Source organism: Musca autumnalis, unplaced genomic scaffold (genome assembly GCF_047663935.1).
Source record: "Musca autumnalis isolate F117 unplaced genomic scaffold, ASM4766393v1 scaffold_1, whole genome shotgun sequence".
In the NCBI taxonomy this organism is placed as follows: Eukaryota; Metazoa; Arthropoda; class Insecta; order Diptera; family Muscidae; genus Musca; species Musca autumnalis.
This window is the reverse complement of record NW_027411644.1, coordinates 240,133,638-240,160,083: the sequence shown is the minus strand read 5'-3', so window position 1 is coordinate 240,160,083 and position 26,446 is coordinate 240,133,638. Positions and strand designations below refer to the sequence as shown.

At 34.2% G+C, this 26,446-nt stretch overlaps 1 long non-coding RNA gene across 2 annotated transcripts in view; it reads left to right on the top strand.

Annotated features, from left to right (window-relative positions):
* Positions 1–1,172: 1,172 nt before the first annotated feature.
* The window catches only part of LOC141391134 (uncharacterized), a 58,322-nt gene continuing 33,048 nt past the window's right edge, over positions 1,173–26,446 (top strand). The window contains exons 1-2 of one of the 2 annotated variants that reach the window (XR_012409567.1): positions 1,173–1,395; positions 1,629–1,732. This is a non-coding gene — a long non-coding RNA (uncharacterized lncRNA). Of the gene's footprint in view, positions 1,421–1,628; positions 1,733–26,446 lie in introns of both variants that reach the window. The other variant, XR_012409568.1, reaches the window with a different exon arrangement.

Sequence of the window (26,446 nt, the reverse complement as noted above, 5' to 3'; positions counted from 1 at the left end):
AAGATATTATGCACCCCTTTAAGAGGAAGAATGCTCAATAGAAATCCGTTGTGAAAAAAGAAGATATGTCCGTTTAAATTTGAAAATGTAAGAAACCCAGATTTTCACTACTTTTACCGTTATAACAAAATAAAACGAAGTGACCCAAACGAACTTAAGGCATTGTCGTTGCCCATGGATCCCAACACGATATAATTTTGCATCAGAACGCTTGAATATTTTTCTGGTCAACTTTTGTAGCACAGTGCCATTTATCAACATTTTTCGGAAAGTTTGCACCTTCTGAAGGCCAAAACTGACTGAAGGAGCGTTTCAATGCTTTTGCGATGTATTAGAGAGTTCTTAATTACTGTCTTGGCTAGAATTGTTGTCCGTGTGTTCGATCGAAAATCTCAATAGTTTGGCTGTTATATGCCAAAATATCTAAAAACGTGGATAAAAAACTTAAAGTCAAAATCGGGAGGCTCGATTTTCACCGTAGACCTATGCTCTAGTGGACTTTTTACTCAGTTCAATCCCAGGAATCAGAAACGCGAAGGGCCCATTACTGTTCTTTTCCTTCCATACAAATCGCCCCATCCTAATCTATATACTTTATAGGGTCGCAAATTATTAAGTCAATGCGCCCAAACGGAAAAACAATATTATTATACTATGGAAATGAAACAATTAAGCACGTGTCTTCCTAAAACCGAAACAACAAACATTTTCAAAAAATGAAACACAATTCACTACAGTCAAGACGTCAAAAATAACAACAACAAAAGATACCAAAACACACCAATTAATTTGCTCTATAAAATCCAAACAACAAGTTGTAAGGGTGACCATATAAAAGGAAACAATGAGTTATGGGAGAAAATGTATAGCATGAAATTGCATTTACCACAGATAACAAAATACCGGTAAACAGCTGCGATTTTAACTAAAATACTCATTTTGGAATTTTAACGAGAGAAATGGAAATAAAACTCACCCAGAAGTGGGAGGAGGGTGATACAATGAGAGTAGAAAATATATGAGAGAAAACATTTACATAAGTATCTGAGTAACAAGTGTTTTAACGTAATTGCATTTATTTCTTCATTGTTGTCTGTTCTCGCTCAGATACATTCCTATCTCTAAGGACACACGTTGAAACTTAGTCTTAGTTATCTACGAGACGTCGACGCGGTCTTGCATAGAAGCGGATTAAATTTGATATTTGTTTCTTCTCTATTTAAACCGGCAACTGTCTGTTTGCGTATATGTGAGGGTTTTAAACACGACAACAACTCAGCAAACCAAATTGTCAGAGTTCGGACGAAAGTCTTATAAAACATCCGTTTTCGCATGCGAGTTCGGATCGAACTCTGGCCGAGTGGTGAAGCGGTTGACGTGACCTCTTACCAAAAGGTCGGATGAAAATTTGATGTTTGATGTAAAATCGTTTTGATTTCTGTTTTATTTGTCGTCATTCGTATAGTTATCTGTCCGAATTCGGGAGTAAATTCTGAAGTGATGTCACATGAAATTCGGACATGTTTTCGAATGTTTTTGTACAAAATAAATAATGCAACTTTTTTTACTTCACTCAAACGTTATAATACTAAAGATTTAATTCATCAAAAATTAAATTTGCTTTATAGATAATACAGCCGGCAGCAATAAATTCATCAACAGGATCTGTTCCATATGTATAACAATTGTTATTAATATAAAAAAATACATGTATTACATATGAATAAGGAATGTTAGTATAAAAATATCAACAAAAAATATATTTTGGCAATATGTATAAAACAAATATTATTCCACGGAATAGTTTTAATGTTATAAAAATAAACGCATGTATATGTACGAAATCGTTCAACATAAACATCAAACATTGATTCCGCCAAATATTGACCAACATGAATAACAAAAATAAACCAAATCTGTTCTTCAATACAGAAATGCTCCTCAAAGAAATTAAAAACCAAAAACTAATTTTATCGTTCGTACTTCATCAACGTCACCGTCGCCACCACATAAACAATACAAAAAATACACTTCTTTTCTTTTTGCTTGTTTACAACTAATATTGGCACTGTAGCCTAAGCGGAGCAGAAAATAGTCCGTTAAGTGAGAGAAAAAATATCAATAAGGCAAAACTGACAGAAGTCGGTAAGACGTATTGCTGAAAACTTTCGACGGAACTTCACACATGCTGGGAACTTTTCCGGGGGTTGTGTATGATTGTTTAAACATATGCTGTGGATGTTTTTAAGAAATAAACAAATAACACAACACAATAGAATATAAAGCTTAACTTTGCATCAACGAAATACAACAGAAAAGTAAATTTGACAAGAATGTAAAAGAGTAAACAATATTGCAGAATAAACAGATGTATTTTATCAAAAACAAGTAAAAAAGTATCAGTCGGCTATGCCGACAGTCATATACCCTCAGCCTATGTTAATTGAAACTTTCATCTGCGAGCAGATCGAATGTATTTAGCGTCTTTTCAGATTTTTTTTGCCCTGTTTGGACAAAAATGTGGTTTAGGATTAAAGTTAAAAACTGTTGGGAAGTAAGTACTTGAAGGGATGGACCGACAAAGTCCATTATGGAAGTGGATCTTATTTTGGGAGTCATATCTTTTCGTATAACCAGGAAGCATGGAAACCATAGTATCGCTGTAAACAGGACCACAACGTACAACATCGGTATGCATTTCCAAAGGATCTTTGAACAGGCCACAAACTGCACTTAGACACAAATGTTAAACTTTTGTTGGGTAGGTACCGTAAGGAGAGGACCGATATGGTCATTTTAGAAGTTAAACAAAATTTGGACAAAATATTAGGAGATCCAAACTTTAGAAGAAATTGGTTATTGTGCATACCATTTTATTGACATTATTTAAATATTGGGTGGAAGTGCCGGAGGTTGTGGACGGGTATTGTCCATCTTAGAACTTAAACTAAGTTTGGACAAAATATGACGAAGGCCAAATTTTGCATCAAATCGGTTGATCAGTTCGAGAGTTATCGTGCTCTCCATCCACCGACGTAGCCAGGGGGCCCCCCGGGCCCCCCCCGAAATGATTTTAGTTCCCGTAGGATATTAGCTTTTGTTACACATTTTTTTAATTTTTGATTAAAATTTTAAACTGTTTTAAATTGTTCTTGAAATATGTAAAATAGTTGGAAGTATTACAGAGAATTATTTAACTACATTGGCATACTTATTGTCCAACATATTTGAAAATATAAAAATAATGAACAATTAAGGCTTTTTGAGCAATTTTGTGCATACTTCTTGTTAAGTTTTAAGCGATTAATCGGAATTTTAGGCTGACTGTAAGATTTACTGAGTTCAGAACAAACGTTTATTTGTATTTATTGAACGTTTGTAACATATTACGTCCAATACTTTGGCTTATAAACAACATCCAGAAAAACATTTTTGAGATATTTTGTTTTTGAAATTTTTTATGAGAGCAATTCAACAATAAAATATGAAACAAATGCTTAATCTTTGTGGTTTTAAGTGTTTGTATATTTTCACTAACACGTTTTATATATTTTGAAATTCATAACAATTACAAATTCTTTAGTATGTTTGAAATTTGCAATAAAAAAACTATATCAACCATTTTTTATGTTATAATTTCTGTTCCACCGCAGTGTCGTAAATGTCTATTGGACAAAAGGATTTTTCTGTCGAATTTTTATGTTTTGTTCGACCTTTCGAATGTTAATAAAATCAAGATTATTGAACTTGAGGTCAATGTTTATATTTTACTAGCTGAACCCGGTGTGCTTCGCTACCCCGAATAATCTAAAATATATTTTGACAAATTTATTTGTAGGCCATATTTCGTCACTCATTCCAACTTTCATTAAAATCGGGCATATAAATCGTGTTTGATGCATCAAATACATGAAATCGGACGAAAATATATATGGGAGCTATATCCAAATCTGAACCGATTTCAATATAATTTGGAAAATTTATTTCTAGACCCAATTCCACCACACATTCCAAATTTCATTGAAATTGGAAATACATACATAGCGTGTTTAATGCAAAAAAAACATGAAATCAGCCCAAAATATATATGGGCGCTATATCCAAATCTGAACCGATTTCAATATAATTTGGCAAATGTGATATACTCTGAAAATTTCAGGAGGACAGTTCAGCGGTTTTTGAGTCCATAAACTTCAAACAAACAAACAAACGTACAAACATTTTTCTACTTTATATATATATTGATTTATTGCATATTATTTCCAATATTTTAAAATTAAAATGAATTTCATCTTCAGGAATTTTTCTGTCGATTACTCTTTGAATAAACCCAGAAGAAAACGTCATAGAAACCCGCAGCAATTGTATTTTGGGAAGTACTTTAGATGCACATTTCTAGAAATGTTAATTTTTCCTCCTTCGGTAAAGGACTTTGTGACGATAAACGAAATCTCGCTTCTTCGTCAAAATCTCAACAAGTACCACTCGACTTTGCGGACAGGAATATACCCTGAGCATGTGTGAATTGAAACTTTCATCTATAGACAGATCGAATAGCGGCTACACAGCCAAAATCCTTAAACCCAAAAACTATGTATTAGGAGATTTTCAGAAATTTTTAGCCATTTTCGTACGTATGAACTTGCCAACAAAATATGGATTTGTATCATTGTGGAGAAATGGACCAGACCGACATAGTTCATTTTGGGAGTAGGTCTTATTTTGGGAGTCATTCCTTTTAAAAGATATTGCGCCCACCAGTCATTTCAGTTCGCCACAGTATAATTTTCACCTTTTGACACTTATGTCAGGAAATACGAACTTGCCCACGAAAAACATAATACCGCTCTAAACACAAGTAATACCTTCAGTAAAAATGCCTAAAGATCCTCAAACAGACCTTAAACTGCACTTAAACAACTATTTTGAAGGTTTGTGAGGAAAGTACCCCAGTATGGCCCATTTTCGAGCAAAAACTAAGTTTGGATAGAATATTACTCGCGCATACCATTTTAGCTTAAATTCTTGAAATTTGGGGGGAAAATACAGAAGAAGTAGACCGAAAAGCACCATCTTCGATTTTTGTATATATAAGGCTCGCTGAATGATTGCGATAAATAAAGTTTGGACCAACGCAGTATCCGGTTTGAAAGTTGTCGTGCGCACTAGCCTCTACACATGATTGCCTTAGGTGTTCTTTACAGCTTTCGGGCCATTTTCTCTGGAAGTATAGACTTGCCTCTGTAAAACTTGAACTGTAGTAATAGGGGCCCCGAGAACACTTGTTGCAAAAAGTAAAGCGTTTCAAGAGAGTTCTTTTTATTTATTTCATATTTTTACTTATAACTAAATTATAAATATTAAGGAAGTGAAGCCATGACCATGGAGGTCTTAAACTTACACAGCTTATCCCGGGATGTCTTAAACTGCACTTCGTTGAAAATTTTTGAAATACTCTGCGGAAGTTTGCCGATAGAGTAGATCGATATGGCCCATCTTCCAAGTTGATCAAAATATCACGAAGGCCAAATTTTGGACAGAATCGGTTGATCTGTTTGAGAATTATCGTGCTCTATAGGCAGCTACTCAGACGAACGGACATAGCTAAGTCGACTCCAAGTTTTCTGAAACAGATTTCTTCCAAACACACTTTGGCCCTAAAGCCATTATTTCGATGATGCACATTTTGGCTAAAGGCTGAGAGTATAAAAAATGTAGATTGGGAAAAGTTGTGTTTATGGATTTTTGCTAAAAGAATGTATACAGGTATAGACCAGTGATGGCCACCAACAACAACTTTTCTATGCCCGCGGGAATACGACACACACGTACACTGTAAACACATTCGTTCGGTTAATGCATTGTTTACGTTTCCACTCATACTAACGCATATTATAATCTGCAAACGTGTGATTTTGGCCATCACTGGTATAGACCTCGGATTGGGCGACATAATTTCATTTTAAAAGAGAGTATAAAAAATGTAAATTGGGAAAAATTGTGTTTATGGATATTTGCTAAAAGAATCTATACAGGTATATGACCTTGGATTGGGCGACATAATTTCATTTTAAAAGAATGTAAGACTGGATTCCAGAGTTTCCCTTGTTCCTGATCAATTTATGAGAAGATCCAGGATAGGAAACAAGAATTTCTATAAGTGAAGTCCGACGATTGGACGCCAAAATTAGTCTATTGACAGATGCATGTTTTGGCGACAGAATTTGTCATTTACATAACCGCGATTATGTACTTGATGGATAGACTAATTATTGCTCAGCATTAGTTCTCGGCCTTCAGAAATTCTTTGTGATAAGTGGACATCGGATTTTTGCATATATTTGAAAATTATAATGTTAAGAGATTTGAAAATTAAATGTTATGATATTTCTAAGCTTTTCCTATTGTATTCGCTTTCTTTTGGTCTTACCGAAGTGATATCACTGAATTTCATAACATTCACTACAGTTGTGAATTATTTGATAAATGATACACCCAAAAATATATGGGATTATTAATATATTCATTGTTTTGACCATATATTAACTGTGAAAAATTGTCAAAAAAGTTCTAAAAACAAGATAAAATTGGCCAAGAAGTCTTACGCCATTTGAATTAAAAAATAATGAAAATTATTATATAAGTCTAAAACAAGGTTTACATCTTTGCTAATAAGACATTTTCGCCAACACGAACTTTCAAAATTTTGGTCAGGTGGGCAGTTTTCTCAAGAAGTATGGACTTGCCCCTGAAACAACTTTTACGGTCGTAATTGTGACAGGGAATGCAAGTTGTTTCAACAAAAATCAAAGCGATTCTAGAGCAGGGCCCCATTCCACGAACCAACTTATCGCTTTTCAATTTGCACTTATCGAAAAGTAATTATTTTGAAAATTGATATTTTTTTCTCTTCCACAAATATAATTTTCAGTTCCTCTTTGTACTTAGCAAATTTTAGTAAAATTTTTACCTTAAAACAGTTGACATTCCTGCTTAAACAGTGGTTTTTGTACGTCAAAAATCACCACAAGTAGCGGGAAAACCACCAAGTTGGCACCCCTGAATTTTACTATCACTGTTCTCTTTCGCAAAGTTTTTGTGCTCTCTTGCTTCATTTTTCCGCCATCTTGATAAGTCTCTCCGTTCTCTTGCAAAGGATGCTATTTGTTCCACAGAACAGTTGATCATCTTTGCATTATTTTCTACTTGGCAATGATAAATAAGACACGTAAAAATGAAACGCGAGAACAAAATGAAAAAAATAAAACGAAATAAATAAAATAAAAATAATTCGATTCTTATAACTTCTTATCATTACCGTGTTTTCAAATATTACGAAAAAAATCTCCCGACGTAACGTTTTAAAAACTTTATTTTTTAACACTGTACATTGGCAAAGAGGACGTTTATCAAAATTTGGTCTGCAAAAACAAAATGCAAAGTTTTCTGTGTAACAAAAGAGCACAATTTGTATACAATCTTAGCAAAATACACTTTGCAGTTACAACTTTTCACTTAGCAGAAGAGGATGTTTGTGGAACAGAAATCAAAGAGAGAGAGAGACACTTAGCAAACTCAACTTATTTTCAGCAACTTATCACTTATCAAAAACAAGAGTTCTGTGGAACGCAAAAATTTGAGAATTGTCAAAAATATTGCTAAGTGCAAAATGAAAAGTTGATAAGTTGTTTCGTGGAATAGGGCCCAGGTCTTAAAGTGAACTTATCCGGAATTTTGTGTGGGAGGTACATGAAGGAGTGAACAAATATAGACCATATTTGAACCTGATCTATTTTGCTACATATTTTAGGATGTGTAAAGTATGGGCAAATTAGGTCACCCCCATCAAGAGGCGCACAGTTCTCTCGAACATGTTTTAACTTTTGTGGGGGAGGTACCTGAAGGAGTAGGCAGATAGGGCTTATCTTCGATCTGAAACTAAGTTTGAACAAAATATTACGAATGCCAAATTTTGGACAGAATCGGCAGATCCGCTCGAGACTTATCTTGCGCTCCAACCACTACGCACGGTGTTTTTTTTTGCACATTTCAGGCTATTTTCTCAGGAAGTATGAACTTAGCCCTGATAAAAATTGTACCTTCGTATGGGGGGCAGTGAATTCAAGTTGTTACAACAAAAATCAAAATCGAGAGCAGGTCCTAAACTGAACTTATCCGAAATTTTGTGTGGGAGGTACCCGAAAGAGTGGACATATTAAAACCTCACCTAAGTCTGGTAGACATTTCATGATGTGCAAAGTATGGACCAAATCGCTTACTCTCTTCAAGAGTTTTTCGAACTTTTTCGAACTTTTGTGGTGGAGGTACCGGAAGGAGTGGACCGATATAACCCATCTTCGAACTTAAACTAAGTTTGAACAAAATATTACGAAAGTCAAATTTTGGACCGAATCGCTTAATCCGTTCGAGAGTTATCGTGCGCTCCAGCCAGACAGACAGACGGATATGGCTAAATCAATTCCATATTGTCTGAAACCGATTTCGTGCAAACATACTTGGGGTCTAAAACATTAATTCGATGAGGCACATTTTGCCCGTATCAAAGTGTATATACCCTCGTTAGCATAAATGCTGAGGGTATAATTATTCATTTGTAAAAATTAAAACAGAAAACACCCCAGGCAAACTAAAGTCTAGCTTAAAATACAGCAGCCTTTAAATTTTTGTGTGTATGTGATCCAAAATATTTTTTCAGTAATTACCAATTCTAAGAAATTTAATCAATGTTTAAATCCCAACCTTCGCAGATTGTCTAATGAATGATTTTTATCATAATCACTTTGCAAAGTCGAACCATTTGCCGCATATTTTAATACCCTCCACCCATGGTAGAACAATCCGTTTGTAACACATTTGGTCTGTTCCAGAACTGCAAGAATCTACTAATTTTGACTTTTTTTCCGATAACATAAAGGAAAAAATGTTATCGTAGTAAAAAATAGTAGTTTGTTGCAGGTTCTGGAACAGAGCGATTGGAATATTCGTCGAAGACGCTATAAAGTATATATATATATATTTTTAATCAGCGTACAACTCTAAGTCGAAATAGTCATGTCCGTCCGTCGGTCTGTTGAAACTTTGGAGATAGAACTTTATAACTTGGAGAGACTATTCTATTATTCCTACAATGTTTCGTATTGAAAATGGTCGGCCCATGTTTTGATATAACCCCTTCCAAAATACTGAAAATCGGGAGGTACCGTTCAATGGGGGCTATACGAAGACATTTAACTTACCGACAAATTTCAGAAGAAAAGATTTATACCCCCAACGAGGGCTAAATACCACAATTCAGTCATTTCGATGTGATATTGTGGCCACAGTATTAGCAGTAGTATAAACATCTACACCAAACTTCAAAGCTCTATCTCAAAAATTGCGAGCTGTAGCTTGGTTACAACAGACGGACATGGTTATATCGACTTAAAATTTTACCCTGATGATTCGATGCGTTACAAACGGAATGACAAATTTAACAAGTATAAACGTCGTTAAGTTCGGCTGGTCCGTACTTGTTATACCCCCGCCACCATGGTATTGAAGTACGAGTAAATATGAACAATTAGTAACTAATAAGCTCTTTCTCTACGTTAGGTATAATTCCTTGGAGGAGAATAATCTTAATTGATGATAATAACTTTATGCTGATAATTGTCTGTGCGGAGGTTTTCTACCCATTGAGATTCCAAAATACTAAATTACATCCCCTTTAGAAGGAAAATGTAGCAATACTCTTAAAAGTGTTCATCGTTGTTTTTCCTATTCTCTGACTAGGCACAGTATCAAATTACAACAATCTCGGTTCGAAAATTTGACAAAATCCCTCGAAATATATAAAATTGGACAATACCGGGTTAGACTAAAACCAACATATATCCATATTCATATATGTTGGATTTAGTCTAACCCCCATAGCATTTTTCGGGTAAGTTTTCTATCTTCTGAGAACACAAAATTCCAATACTTTAGGAAAATGTGACTAAAGTCTTAAATAAAATCTTACATTGGGTGATAACCTTACATGAGGCCTTTGGCAAAACGTAGTCGTATGCTGTCTGATTTTTTGCAAGGAATATTTTGTACCTGTTATAATGTTTTGTAATCTTGGCTAAAACGTTCAAAATATCGAAAATCCGCCAGAGCCGTTTTATTTGGGCTATATAAAGACCTATACAGACAAATTTTTGGCGGAAAGTTTTATACCCCCAACGAAAACTAAATGCCAAATTTCCGTCATTTCAATGGTATATTGAGACCATAACCTTCAAAATATTGAAAATCGGAAGGTACGGTTCTATGGAGACTATATGAAGACGTGGATCTATGTCCAAAATTTTCAGGTGGAAAGCTTTATGCCCCCAACGAAAACAATATACCAAATTTCAGCCATTAGAGTGGTATATTGACACTAAAACCTTGAAAATAACGAAAATCGGGAGGTACCATTATATGGGGGCTACGTGAAGGCATAAAACAAATTTCAGATGAAAAGCTTTATACACCACCTAAATACCAAATTTCAGCCATTTCAGTGCAATATTGAAGCCACAACCTCCAAATAGCGAAAATAGGGAGGTGCCGTTCTAGGGAAGCTATAAATTTCAGCCATTTCGGTGGGATATTGAGGCTAAAACCTTCAAAATACCGAAAATCGCAAGGTACCATAGAGGCTATATCAAAACGAGGACCGATATAGCCAATTTCAAACATCAAACACCCTAGGAGTAATAGAAACATCTATACTAAATTATAAAGCTCAATCTTAAAAATTGCGAGCTCTATACTGATTTCAACATACAGACGGGTCGATTTAGAATTTTATGCTGATCAAGAATATATATATATATATATATATATATATATATATATATATATATATATATATATATATATATATATATAGGGTCTCCAAGGAATATTTCGATGTGTTACAAACGAAATGACTAATTTAATTATGCTCTCCATATTTAGGAGGAGGATATAAAAATGGGAAAAAAGTAGTCTTTTATTTCGTCTTTTTGAAACCCTGGATGCGACTGCACTTACCCTAGCCGACGAGAAAACCGCGTTACACTAACGTTCCAGAATTTTAGAGTTTGGACACAGAAGAACCAGGTATCTGAAACTATACAACAATAAATATATTTGTGTTGCTACCACAACCACTGAAACTTTTATATTTGTTTGCTCTCCTTTTTTATTCCGGAGTACAACTCCTTCTGCGTAATATATGTTTTCTGTAGTAAGAGGGGACGATTTCCGCACAGATCCGTCGGTCATGGTTTTTAGAAGTTGGTGGAGGTCGTGATCATTAGGCTCGATTTGTCAGTCTTCTTTCCTTCGTATATTTATCTTTGTTAGAAATATCCTCTATTGTCATAATTGGATCCAAGGTTTCATCCTTTTTATAGGGGTAAATATTTTGCATTACCTTAAATGTGTGTTAAGGGTATTTCCAAATTTGTCATTTGTCGAGATGTTCGTGCACTTACGAAGATTGAAGTAGTCAGTCCTGTTCTAAACTTCGTCATAATGATGACTATGAAAACCGTTGTTTTTTATCTATCATCTTTTATGCATCACATAACACTCCAAATAGAAATTGCTTCCCACAAAAATCGTGCGTTTTTTGGGCATTATTACTACAGGCAGGTTATTACGGTACATTTAGGATTCAATTTTGCGGAACTAAATTTCTTGGCATGGAAGCTAAGTCCCAAAATGTGTATGCAATAATATCCTGGAGCAAAACAAATATATCATGGATAAAACGAGGAGAAAACAAGTATTAGCAAAAATAAAAAAGATCAGCTGCCCTAAGAGATTAAGCGTGGGATTTCTTTAAATCTGCAAACAATGTAAAATGAGATTTTATTAAGAAAATTAATATCGGCAAACAAAACAGAAGTAGGGAATCTCAAAACAAGTAAGAACGGCGTTAAGTTCGGCCGGGCCGAACTTGTTATACCCTCCACCACAAGTTGTATTGAAGTAAAATGGAATAATTAGTTTCCTTTCGTGTATAAAGAAGACTTAATACTAAATTTCAGCAATTTCGGTAAAACAATGTGAGGCACCATTCTATGGGGGCTATTTCAAAACGTCGATGTATACCAACAATTTTTTGACGGAAAGTTTTTAGGCTCAAAGAAGACTAAATACCAAATTTCCTATATTTCGGTAAGTAAGTGTGGCTAAAACTTAAAAAATATCGAAAATCAAGAAGTACGCTTCTATGGGGATGTAGGAAGACGTGGACCTATACTGATAATACTCTTCTGGAATATTTTATAATTCTTGGAAGACGAAATAACGACAAATTTAAAGGGGAAGTTTGAGTACCCCAACTAAGTCTAAATACCAAATTTCAGCCATTTCGGTGGAATATTGAGGCCACGACGTTCAAAATACCGAAAATCGGGAGGTACCGTTCTATGGGGGCTATATGAAGGCATGGACCGATACCGACAAAGTTCTGGGGGATAGTTTTATACCCCTAAAAAAGACTACGTACCAAATTTCAGCCATTTTGGTAGGATAATGAAGCTAAAACCCTAAAAAATACCGAAAATCGGGAGGTACCGTTCTATGGGGGCAATATGAAGGTGTGGACCGATACAGACAAAATTCTGGGGGAAAGTTTTATACCCCTAAAGAAGACTACGTACCAAATTTCAGCCATTTTGGTAGGATAATGAAGCTAAAACCTTAAAAATACCGAAAATCGGGAGGTACCGTTCTATGGGGGCAATATGAAGGTGTGAACCGATACCGACAAAATTCTGGGGGAAAGTTTTATACCCCTAAACAAGACTACGTACCAAATTTCAGCCATTTTGGTGGGATAATGAAGCTAAAACCTTAAAAATACCGAAAATCGGGAGGTACCGTTCTATGGGGGCTATATGAAGGTGTCGACCGATACCGACAAAATTCTGGGGGAAAGTTTTATACCCCTAAAGAAGACTACGTACCAAATTTCAGCCATTTTGGTGGGATATTGAAGCTAAAACCTTAAAAATACCGAAAATCGGGAGTTACCGTTCTATGGGGGCTATATCAAAACGTGGACCGATATATCCCATTTTCAATACCAACCATCCTGCAAGTAATAAAAACTTCTGTACCAAATTTTGACTCTCTATCTTTAAAATTGCGAGTTGTATCTTGATTTCAACAGACAGACGGACGGACAGACGGACATGGTCAAATCGACATAGAATTTTATGCTGATCAATAATATATATACTTTATAGGGTCTCCGACGAATATTTCGATGTGTTACAAACGGAATGACAAATTTAATTATACCCTCCATATGGTGGAGGGTATAAAACAATTTACGTTAAAAAAGGTAACCCAAACATTCGTTACTGCAAAACTATCCCAAAGTTTTTCTTCTGTTTTACCTGTTTCAGCAGCTTAGGAGATATAAAGGTAAAACTCCTTGTTTAACTATGTAAAAGGTGAACCTTTTTTTGTATGCAGAGATTTTGAGAAAAGTTAAATGAAAAAAATGTTATATAACGAAACTAATAAATTGCCAGAAAGATGCCTCTTGGAGTTTGAAAAATGGGTATGAATAAAGTCATAATGGGTTTTAAATATGCGTCGGATTTTTTTATTTATTTTCTATTTCATTTAATCCTTTCCCTTCTTTACGAGTACACATAGCGAAAAAAGTCGATTCAGAATCAACACTATATGATGTGACATGACCACGGCTGTTGTCATTTTATTAAAACTGACCACTAATGGTACCAATATGAGTACATGCGTGCTCAATTTTTAATATTTCGACCACATGAGCACGTCATGTTGACCATGGTACGTTGTCAATTCTCAAAACCGTTGACACCATCCGTTGTCAAATTGAAACCGGCGTACTCATTTCGATCACAATCGGTGATGATACACTATCGACAACTGATGTGGTCAGCTTGACCACGTATGGTGTAATTATTTCTCTGGGTGTACAAATCAATATGGGGAATTTGAAATTTGTACCTTTTGTTTATTGTGTTATTTAGAAGGATATAAAATTTCATACTCTCTGTTTATATCTTTTACGCCCCAAAACATATAGTGTAGCTGGTTTTCATTGTGTCCATAACCATTTTCTGTCAAACAAGAACAAAAGGACATTACAAACGATAGAAAACCAACCTGGTCATTTGATAATTCAATAGAAAGTTGGAGACACGTGCAGACAAAATGAAAGACAGAGGGCACAAATGAAATCCAGTAAACTATTGATTTTTGTTCTTGGGTTCTCTACCACCCACCCACTTTGGTTTAGATAGTTATCATTAAAGTGTAAAATAGATGAAACTCATAGGAAGGGGGCGTACATACTCAAAACTAGAGCGATATTTCTATGGCAGTATAAAGTAACAACTGACCTATTATTTTTGAGGTTTGTTCGGCTATAGGTCTCTTTTTAATAAAACAAAGTTATGTTTGTTTTATTTGTTTTTTATTTCCAATATTTCGGCCGTCTTTGACGGTCATCATCAGGGATCTTTTTTGAAATAAAGATAAACATAAACATTAATTATATAAATTAACAAACGATAAAAATAGGTAAAAAAACTTTTTAAGTTAAACGGTTTTATGTTAAACATACATTGCAATGTTTAAGATAAATGTACTAAAAACCAAAAAATAATAAAATAGATACAGTCGTGGGATTTATAAACATATGCATAGACTAGACTAAAATAAAACCGTGGGATACGTCAATTGTCTACAGTCGTTGATTAAAATGTTTGTTTTGTAATGTTACACTATAATTAGGCAGTTGTTCAACCGACAACGATGGACGTGTGATAAGTAGGGCTAGAATGTGCCCCACGGTTTTATTTTAGTCTAGTCTATGCATATGTTTATAATTCCCACGACTGTATCTATTTTATTATTTTTTGGTTTTTAGTACATTTATCTTAAACATTGCAATGTATGTTTAACATAAAACCGTTTAACTTAAAAAGATTTTTTACCTATTTTTATTTTCTAGTTTTTAGTTTTTATTTCGCATTCTGTTTAATTCATTTAGTGCTTCATTATTGCAAGGTTTCTTGCCCGTTAGTTTATTGCAGTTCAACTCCTCTATACGTAGTCCCTGCAAAGATCTTACTCTACTAAGAGCCACGTAGGCTTGACCTTCTTCAAACAGTTTCGCACCTAAGTATACGACTGCGTGATCCACAGTGCTGCCCTGCATTTTATGTATTGTAGAAGCCCATGATAGTATTAAAGGCAACACACATCTGTGTATATCGCTCCCGTTGTTTTGTTAACCTGGCTTCATATTCTTCAGGCGTTTCTGACGCTATCATCTGTGTGTATCGCTCACGTTGCTTTGTTAACCTGTCTTCATATTCTTCAGACGTTTCTGACGCCGTCATTTGTGTATATCGCTGACGTTGCTTTTTTAACCTGGTCTCATATTGCTCAGGTGTTTTTGACGCTAATTGTAATCGACTATTTCTACCACCTTCACTTTCTTTAGCTCGTTTTGCTTTATACTTTTCTTTCGCTTTTTGAAGCCTTCATTTACGTTGTGTTGCAGTTTCTGTTTTATTTGCGTTTGTATTTTTTATATTTTTTTTACCATCTTGTTCCCACGAGTAATGGCCATTTAAACGGTCGACCCCCCCCCCCCAGAGGTCCAATAAAGGGGCAAGGCTATGTACGATAAGATGCGCCTGAGTCTTGAGGGGAAAACGGTAACGACATATAATTTTTTTCCACCCTAATGGCATACAGTTCTCGGCACGTTTTAACCTTTCACCTTAACTTGGGTGGTGTACCGCTAACGACGTATCATTTTTAGCCACACTAACGCCACACAGTCCTCAACACGATAAAAAATCTTGACTTGGGTGGTGGATTCAGGCTGGATTAATCAGATACCTAAATTACAGATTCAATTTCTAAATATAAATTTAATTATACGCAATTTAGTGGCTGCGCCCATCTTAAATATTGAGGTTGTATAGTGCACTGTATTCTTCTTGTCAAGCCCTTTTATTTGATACCCATATTGGTGGGATTGATAAAAAATTGTTATCAGCCATTTGGTAGCGGTGGCCATCTTAGATTTCAATTTTTCATAGTAAATTGTATTCTACTTGTTGAGACCTTTCATTTGATACCCATGTTGATGGGATTAATAAAACCTAAGTTATCCGCCATTTTGTAAAGGCCGCCATCTTGGATTTCAATTTTTTATTGTATATTGTATTCTGCTTGTTGAGCCCTTTCATTTGATACTCATATTGATGGGATTGATAAAACCTACGTTATCCGCCATTTTGTAGCGGCGGCCATCTTGAATTTATAATGATAATGAATAAACATAATTGTATTGTCACCAAAATCCAAAGTCTATACAAAATTTCAGATTAATCGGTTGACAGGAAGAGGGTCAAATTTGAATTACTAAATTTGACCCAAGAATAAATAATAAAACAAACGGGGCGAGCTAAATAAAACCATTTAAAAATACAAAAAACAATAGATATTTAAATTTTTTGTATTATTCAACTAATACACAACTTTCATCCTTTGTCACTTTGGTTTTGATGTTTTTGGATGACGTTTCGATATATTTGCGCACAGTGTTCCGTGTCCGACTTATAATTTATTCTTTTTTCTGTAGGAACATTTATTATGTGGAGCATTTCCAACATATACCGTCGTTTATAATTGTCTTCTTGACATAAGATTTTCACATCCTTAAAATTTGGAGTGTGACCTGTTTTGGAACAATGTGCTGCTAGAGCAGTTTTTTGTTCTATTGGTTTGTTGTTGGCCTTTTGGTCAGACTTATGGCCGCTGAGTCTGGTCTTTAGTTTTGTTTTTGTTGTGCCAACATATGCCTTTTGGCATATGTTGGACTTGTCTCCATTACATTCTATTCTGTACACTAGGTTAGATTTATCATCATTTGGTATTTTGGATTTTGTATTGCTGAAAAATTATTTGTTTGTGTTGGTACTTTTAAGAGCTATTTGGTACTGGTTTTTATTATATAAATTGGATCTAGAGAAACGCTCTGAGAATCCATGCACATAGGTAGATCGTTTGTATATTTTTGTATCTCTTTCTATTTTGTTATGGGTTTGATTTTTTGCTTGTGTTATAAGTTGATTTATTGTATGTTTTGGAAAATCATTCATTTGTAAAATTTTTGTAACCTTTTTCTCATTTTTGGCATGAAATGTTTGGTCGCTGATATTGAATAATCTCTTTATGAAGTTTGTCGCCGTGTTGATCTTCATTCTTCTTGGATGTTTCGAGTGAAAATTTATAATTCTTCCCGAGGCCGTTGGCTTTTGATACCAATCTAACAGAATGCAATTTCCATGTCTCTGCACCATCGCGTCTAGATATGGTAATTGTTTGTTTGTTTCACATTCCATGGTGAACTTGATTGGTTTATTGAAGTTATTCACTGCCATTAATGTATTCTCCACTTGGCTCTTCTTTATGATACAAAAAATATCATCTACGTATTTCGTTAATAACCTCGGTTTTACCTTTAATGTTTTTATAGTTTCGTTGAGTAGTTCTTCCATCACGATATCTGCGACAATTGGTGAAATCGGCGACCCCATAGGCATTCCCTTTTGCTGTTCATAAACCTTGTCTTTGTATATGAAATACCTTGAATCTTTAATGCAGATCATCAAACTTTCAATAAAAAGGTTCATTGGTATATTGGTCTGTTTTTCTATGTGGATCCATTACATCACATAAAAAAGCTCAATGCTTTAAAACAACAACAACTGTGTGAACTCAATATACAACACAACAAAGAGTGGTTTATAAATAAAACAGAAACAGACATACCAACCACGATTGAATTCATTAAGTCAGTTTTTCTTAGTGCTATAGGATGTTCCTTTATCGACAAAAATTTAATTTGATCCATGTACTCTTGCCGTGATTATCCACGTTAAAAGTTGTGTAAAATTATCGGACAAAAATGTTCACAAGTAAATTTCATTCTTTTGCAAAGTCATTTTTTTTCAAGTAAACAACACAACGCATTGTCGTATGTGAAACTGTCCTGAGTACGCTTATGCTAAAAACCATCAAACTTTCTAAGAAAAAATATCAAATGACGCCTGGGGACACTGCGTGTTGCCTAGGCCGCAAACTTTTCTAGTTCCCCTCGTAACCTATCTTCGAACTTAAACTTAGTTTGGACAAAATATTACGAAAGCCAAATTTTGGACCGAATCAGTTGATCCGTTCGAGAGTTATAGTGCGCACCAGACAGACAGACAGACAGACAGACGGACGGACATGGCTAAATCAACTCCAAGTTGTCTAAAGGATTTCGTCCAAACATACTTGGTGTCAAAAACCATTATTTCGATGAGGCAAATATTGCCCGTATAAAAGTGTATATACCCTCGTTACCATAAATTCTGAGGGTATAAAAATAATTTTATTGTTAAAACATCATAATTATAAATTTTGATTGATAAAAGTTGTGTTCAAGAGCCTACAAAATGTTACTACTTGCAGAATTTGTCCCATTAGTGCTAGAAATGCGTTCCCGTACACTGAAATCTAGCAAGACTTGCACTTCTCTTCTATAAACATTACGCCGAATAGAAACTAGCAGCATGTTTGCAGGCATCTGAATGGCTGATACGTTGATTTTGACACTTCTGCTGGAGTTTTTACAATTTCTGTCATTTTCCGTTCTCGTTTTTTTAACAAATTTTTAACAATTCGCTCTTTTTCTAACATTACCATTAAAAAAGTAGGGAAACACAATGAAAAATTGACAATGTAACAAAGTAATCTAATTTTTTTTCACTTTTTAAAAATGTTGATATTAAATGTTGTTGTTGCAGAAATTCAATTCAATTCAGGATTATTGCACTTTTGGTACTAGTTTAGGCAAAAACATGATTATATATCTTGAGTATTGTGATTTCTATGTTAAGTTCGCTGAAATCACGAAATGAGATGATTTCATTTTTGTATGGGAAATCATGGTAAATTTTGCTTTATTTCGAGTGAAATCACGAAACGTCTACGAAATCACGTCATGTATGTCAAGCACAATTTTCACTGTACAGTGTATCATATTAGTAATGGAGAAACCAAAGTAATGTTTTTTTCTCAATAGAATTCCCAGTTAGAATTATGGAAAAACAAACAATTGGAAATCATGAGAAATCAGCTTGTGGCAAATTTCGCGGTCGGCATCCATTAATCCATCTAGCACAGCACCATAGTTGCTGGTAGTGTGCAGCTCACCTAGGAAGTACCATGGATGTAGTTATCCATGTTGTTTTTTTTTCTAATCAACCATTTCCTCCAAAGCCGTACGTGTCTCTGTTAGATTTGTTGTTGGTCTGACGGTAGGGCATGCAAACGTGTTAACTAGGAAGCTGTGCAAATTTCGTTGTAGGTATACTTCGTGGACTATATCTGCATGGAGTCAACAAAAACCACAGCAACACTGTTGTAATTATGACGCCGATACGGTGTATTTTGTATGGCAAGGCAAAAGCATAGCCTGCTTACCAAAAGCCTGAATGGCTAGCATTCCATCATGCATTTAGTCAGTGAGTCACCACAACATGGCAGCGTCAGCCATATACAGCAGGTAGTAATGACTTCAAAAATGTGGTACGTTGCTGTACATTACTGTAAACCATGGAAAACGGTTACAACAATCATATGGTGTTGGATTTTTGTTTGAGGCATCAATGTTGCTCCTTTCTTGAATTTACATACACAAATTCCCAATATCCAAATGAAAATCACATCCCAATACCGCCTTAATCAGAATTCCATGACACAATGATGTCTGTAATAGAAAAAACGTCTATGTATGTGTCAGATTTTTTATTTTCGATAATTATTTATAGATAAAAATATTTTTATTCTAACCGCAACGTATGTATATATTATATATTGTTGTGGCATTGTCGGTATATAAACATATGTACATTAGGGTTATCGAAAAATATAAAGAGATGCATTATTTCTCTACCGTTAAAAAATGTTTCCGCACCGATCGCATACAAGTTTTTCATTGCAATTATTTCTTTCATGTTTTTCATAATCATAGCAAAATACAGATATTGATATAGTTTTCATATATGAGGAAAAGTCAAAATTTTTTAGTTTCCATGAAGCCAAGGTTTGCACTATTATAATACGCGAACTATTGTAGTTTACCAGTAACTATGACTATTGCTGGATTATTTTAGATGTTTTTGTACAAAGCTCAAAAATTTAGCAAAAAAATTTAATTTACGTGGTAGTTACGACCGCGTAAAGGAAAAAACATAGGTAAAAACACGTTGAAGCTAAACAGGTTTTTTACATTGCTATTCGATTTCTGATTAAACCATTCAAATGACGGACATCTGTCCAAAGTAAAAGTAGGAGAATACAAAATGAAGATTACACTTCTAATGTATCACTTTCCAAAATTTCCACTGCATCCACCTTTTATGGATGCTGACATTTTGAAGCCGGATTTCAGGTGTTTTTTGTATTTTTTATGTAACTGGGACGCGCATTCGGATATTTCGAAAAACCAATTATAGGATTAAAGAACTCGCGATTTTGCATAATCTGATATGTATATTGAGTATGTAGCCCACACAGCAGCAGAGTAATCTACTGCCAAAGGCCAAAATTTAGTGTGATATTTTTTCTAAAAAACCTATTTTTTGGGTACAGTATTTACAATATAGTTTTGAGTGTGCTGGTACCCCGCGATATTTTAGTTTTTCGACGATCCGGATCATATGAATCACAGATCATAAAAATCCATCTACTAGAACGGCGGAAATGGCTACTGCAAAAATTGAAAAATTTGCGAAAAGTGTTTTTCAAAATATCGCTGACTAATTCGCGTTTTATGTGGATCGTTTCCATTTCAATGAAGAAAGTGAATCATCACTCGCGTTTGTGCGAAAACAGCGGTTTGAAAAAATTAGTGGCGTGGGAGCTGTATCCGATTTATCCAAAAAATACTGTGTGATGCTACATCCACGGTTCTTGATGGATTTTATTGAAATATGTTTAGATCGATGTATTTTTTCACGGTTGATAGTGAAATCGGATGCGCATAAAAAGTGTATGCACTTTGTTCAAAATATTAGCGTTATACAGTTTGTTGCACACTAAACTGCAGACGATGCTACATCTTAGCGGCCAAAGTAAATCCTGGCAAATGTGTACAAATTAAAAGAGAAGAATTCGCTGTATTGGTAAACCGCATGCGCATAAAGGATTTCGCGATTTACACGCATTTCAAAATGAGCATTACCCGATACAATTTTATTTCAAGATTATACCCCATTTAAAGGAACCAAACATTTATTTGAAAGATATCCATATCTTCTGCTAGATGTTAGCGTGTTTTCGAAAAGTGATTAGAATAAAAAATGTGATTTATTGCGTGAAATTTAACTAAAATAGGAGAAAAACTCCGACCTATTTTTCTTACATTTTGTTCAACTAACTCACAAAATAAATTTTAATAAATATTTTCACTTACAAAAATTTTATAAATTTCCTCAATATATTTTTTTGTTTTCGCTATAATATGAAAACCACTAAACGGATTTACATAGTTTTGGTTTCATTTGAATCTTCGCGATGTATAGATTACGTACATATTTTTTATATATTTTTCAGAGGCATAAGCAGGTTGAATTTTATTAAAACAACTTGCAAACTACCAATTGTTTGGAATTCTTTCCTAATTTCCGCGAAAATGCACAACTTTTTCACTAAAGTTATGGGACCTCAGTAAACATATAGTATGTAGGGAGCCCCTAATTAAGAGAGTTTCTCAATATAATGATTAGAGTCTTTTAAAGATTTTTTTCTTTTTATCAGAATTGAAACCGCCATAACTTTTGCGCGCAACAACCAAAATTAGTATCACGAACAGATTTAAGAATGACATTTTTTTCCCAATCTATGTACCAAAAATCTTTCATGTAGCTTAAAAAAAAATTTTATTTTTTTTTTATGGAAAACTAAAAAATTTTGTCTTTTCTTCATATATGTTTCAATCGATTTTATCCGATTTTATATTTAAGCTGCAATAAGGTCACGCTTTAAAATTGGATATGGTAAATCCTGTTCAATTTAGATTAATGTCCGGAAATGTTGGTTCTGACCGGTTCAGGTATATATACATATTTACATATATATAGAAAATTATTCAGGTCTGCCATAACATTCAAATTATATATCTCCTGAAATGGCTGGACCGAATTTGATAAAACTTTGACTGTAGGTTCTTTAGGTCTTAGAATAGATCGTAAGGTAGTTTTTATACCGAAAACTAGAGTGAGTGGCGGACCTCCCCCTAAAGGGGTTTTACCCAAACTTGAAATCTCAGAGGTTATTAGACGTATTGGTATACAATACAATAGTAATTGTGACCTCCATAATTAATTGATGATGATTTAAATTTAGTAGTTGTTTGTAGCCCCAGTTACTAAATTAAGAGATCTTGAACACAAAAGATTTAATGCTTGGTATAACTCGATTAAGATAACTATCTAATTTGGCGACTTGTTTCATATTGACAAGTCCCACTCCCAGTCAAGAGCTTAAAAATATCCAAATGTTTATGTGTCACACTATCTATTAATAGGTTTCTATAAGTTTGCGCCACCATACGCGGATACATTTTTCTACACATGTAGTACTCACTATTACCTTCTACCACATACATAGGGATTACCGGATACGTCGCGATACCGAGAGTTCTACTCCAAAGAACATATAAACTACAATAAAAACTACACAAAAAACTCATCACATGTCTACGCCAACAATTCCTTATCGCATCTTCAACTTTTTTTTTAATTATTAGTCACAATCTTACTAAGCATACCTTTCCACGTATTTTTTATTTTAAAAAACGCGTTAATTATGTTAACGGTGTTTAATTGTCGAGCGAATCAATTTTATTTATTTTTCTTTTGATTGTAATATCTTTGAAAATATGTGATCATTAATTTTTGTCAGGTTGAAATGTTTTTCTTATTAAGTGCTCCAAAGTGTCAAGAATCTAATCCCGTTACCACTTTATTCAAATATATGACTTGAAAAATAGACTTTTTGCCTCAGAAACTTGCCATTGCACAGTCTCCAATTTTACGAAAAACCTGGCCAAAACTATAAAAATGAATGGATTTTGACCTAACCTTAGGTTCTTATGTTTCTCAGGTCGCTGGTTTCAGTTTCATTTTATTTAACCCACAGGTGGTCACTAAAGGGGTCTTTTTGGTCCCTTTACCTATAAAATGTGATCGAGTCAGATCGAAATATTCTACAAATTTGTTCGCCATAAAATGTTACTATAGGTCGTAGAATACACCAAAACTCTAAATCATACCTAAACTGCAGAAATATGCAAAATTAAACAAAAACATTTTTAGGGTTAAGGTCGTACGTCATGTGAGTTTTGGCAAAATTGTCATACAAAACATCATTTTAGAAGAATGGCGTCAAAGACAAAAATTTTCTCCGCTAAATTTCGTTGTAAGTCCCCAATGAAATGAAATTTGTGTAAGTAAAAAAGACGTACCAAGATATGGTATTAAATAATTCAGAAAAAAAATTTCTAAAGTTTACAACTAAATATTTAAATTGTATTCCATATTATTTTTGATCATTTAAAAATTATAAATTATTATTATAATTATAAATAGGTTGAAAATGGCCACATATTACACATACATTAAATGTAATTGATTCGCTTACTATGAAAATACACACAATAAGTCAATACTATTCGCTGTCAGGCTCGTAGTCATCTAATGATTCAGAATCTATATTGGGATTTATAGTTACTAGCTCAGCATTCCAAATGACGTTAGTAGATAATAATTTAATAGCAGCTGAGGATAGCTTATTGTTTGTTTTTGGAGGGTCTGAACTTAGACCAGAAATGAGAGGATCCGAGGATACAAGTAACCAATTCCTTATATCTGTAATGTGTTTATCCTAGAACATTTTCGAGAAAAGTTTTTCCAGATATTTCTTAATATCTTTATTCCTGGACTCCTGAACTTCCTCGGAAAGGTGACCGATGAGCAGTGGTGTACATTTAAAATCAATCGGCCAGTTTTGTGAACGCGAACGGATTTGATACCAGAATTTTTTCCTTAACCTCTATACCAAAAATAGTTGATGTACTCGCTAAACTTTTTTTTTTGATTTTTTCAGATGGTATTGCAAAAGAAATTTTACCCTATACTTGCAAGACAAAATATCACATAAAAACGAAAAGTGAAAATATGTGCAGGATGTTTCGATGGGCATTGGTAAAAAACTCTTCTCTTTTTAGGAAATTATAAGGTACACAGCCCAACTCGATCTTACTCACAACCATTTTCATCATTTACTGCGAAAATTGACCTTGAAAAAAAAAACAACAAGTTCGGACATCAATTTTTAAAAACGCTATATAAAAACTTTATTGGCGACACTGAACATTTAACATTTTTTGACATACCTTTCATTACAATTACAAAAAAATTAAAACCGTTGTTTATTTTGAATATTATAATATTTTTAATAAGCAACTTAAATGTAGATTTTTTTTAAATACTGTTAGTTTGACTTATGCCCACTCACTAAAGAAGAAACTTATATATTTTTTTCACAACTACACGCAGTGGGATGCTATAAACAATATTTGACCCTAGTTAGTGTAAATTAATGCAATTACTTTTTCGATTTTGTGGCCTGGCCTATAGTGCAGGTTCTGGAGCAATTTATTTGTATACATATGTATGCTTTACTTATTTTAGAATACACGCTTAAAATATCGCGATTTGATTAAATTTATGTATTGGACGCATGCAAAGTTTTCCGATATTGACGATTATATTCAATTTCAATTATAAATAGCTTATTTCATAACGATATGCTATTATAATGAAAAACATATAAAAAATAAAATACATGTATGCAATAGATGTGGAAACTTTTTTAACGGTAGGCGAAAATTGATAATGCATTTCTTAATACTTTTCTTTCTCTATACGGTTATCTGGTGGTATTTTTGATATATATGACGGAAAAAGAGGTAAGCGTGTTAACATTTCCAAAAATTTGTTAATACAAAATAAAAAATATTCGAACATTTCTTTGGTAAAAAATTTTCCCAATGGAGTGCAGTTGGAGTACATTTCAAAATCTTAATTGGTGATGGGTAGACAATATCAAACTCATTTAGCAGATGAAGCAAGAACAGTTCAGCTTGGATTAAATGGAGAGCGGAGGAAACACGCATGGTTGCGATTGAATATAATGGAGAATTTTCATAATTTGTGTTAATGTAATAAAGTTCTTAATATTTTTGTTTTACACAAATAGTAAACGCATTTTATTTGTTCTGGGATATTTTGTAATGGCTTGCACACATTCCCGCAGAATATATCAAAACACGTGCTTTGGACTGCATCCTATTCTACCCCCAAAGGGTCAGTTAAAATGCAGTGCCAGAGGGTCAGTTAAAATGCAGTGCCAAAGGGTCAGTTAAAATGCAGTGCAATGGAGTGCATCTTTCAGTAGTCACGCTCTTGTAAAAATCATGAGTGAAAATGCATAATTTGATGCACATGCAAGTCACTTGTACATATGATTTAACTGCCTCTTTGGAGGCAAACTTTTTGCTGGGTATATCCTGATGAATAATACATATATATATATATATACTTTATAGGGTCGCATATTATTACTTCAATGCGTTACAAACGGATAAACAAATTTTATATACCCCCCATACTATGGTGGAGGGTCCACATGTCGGGCCTGTGTCGAGTATCGTGTTAAAAATTCCAGGCCAATACATATTGAGGCGTCTGCACGTGCTTATAACACTTGTGTGTACATGTGTACTTTGGTAGTTGATGTTCTTTTGCGGCAATAGATAAGGGTGTTCCCCGACTACGGCATTCACACTTATTTTATTGTAGTGCCTTAGGAATTGCATCAGTGTGAATGCTATTCAAGTCGTTAATACGTTTGTACCTCTCTTTCATGATCACAAGATTATGAAAGTAATGTTCATGGCGATAACATACACGCAAGGACTGCATCAACAATATCTTGTTGAGCTGATTAACTCATGAACCTTTGCTGTTTAACAGGTGTAACCACCATTAAGATGGTCCGTACAAAGGCACCTGTTACAGTCTTTAGGACGCCATTGTGACAAGATTAAGATTCTTCCACTGTGTACTGCTAACATTTTCATTCCACACTGGTGCCGTATAGCTTACCACAGACCGGCAAATTTTCTTTATATGAGATCAGAAGTGTTTCTCTTTAGCACTCTAAGCTCTGTCGGTCAGCAACAGCAGTAGTTTCCGCGAAAGATTTAAGCATGCTATATATTACAGAT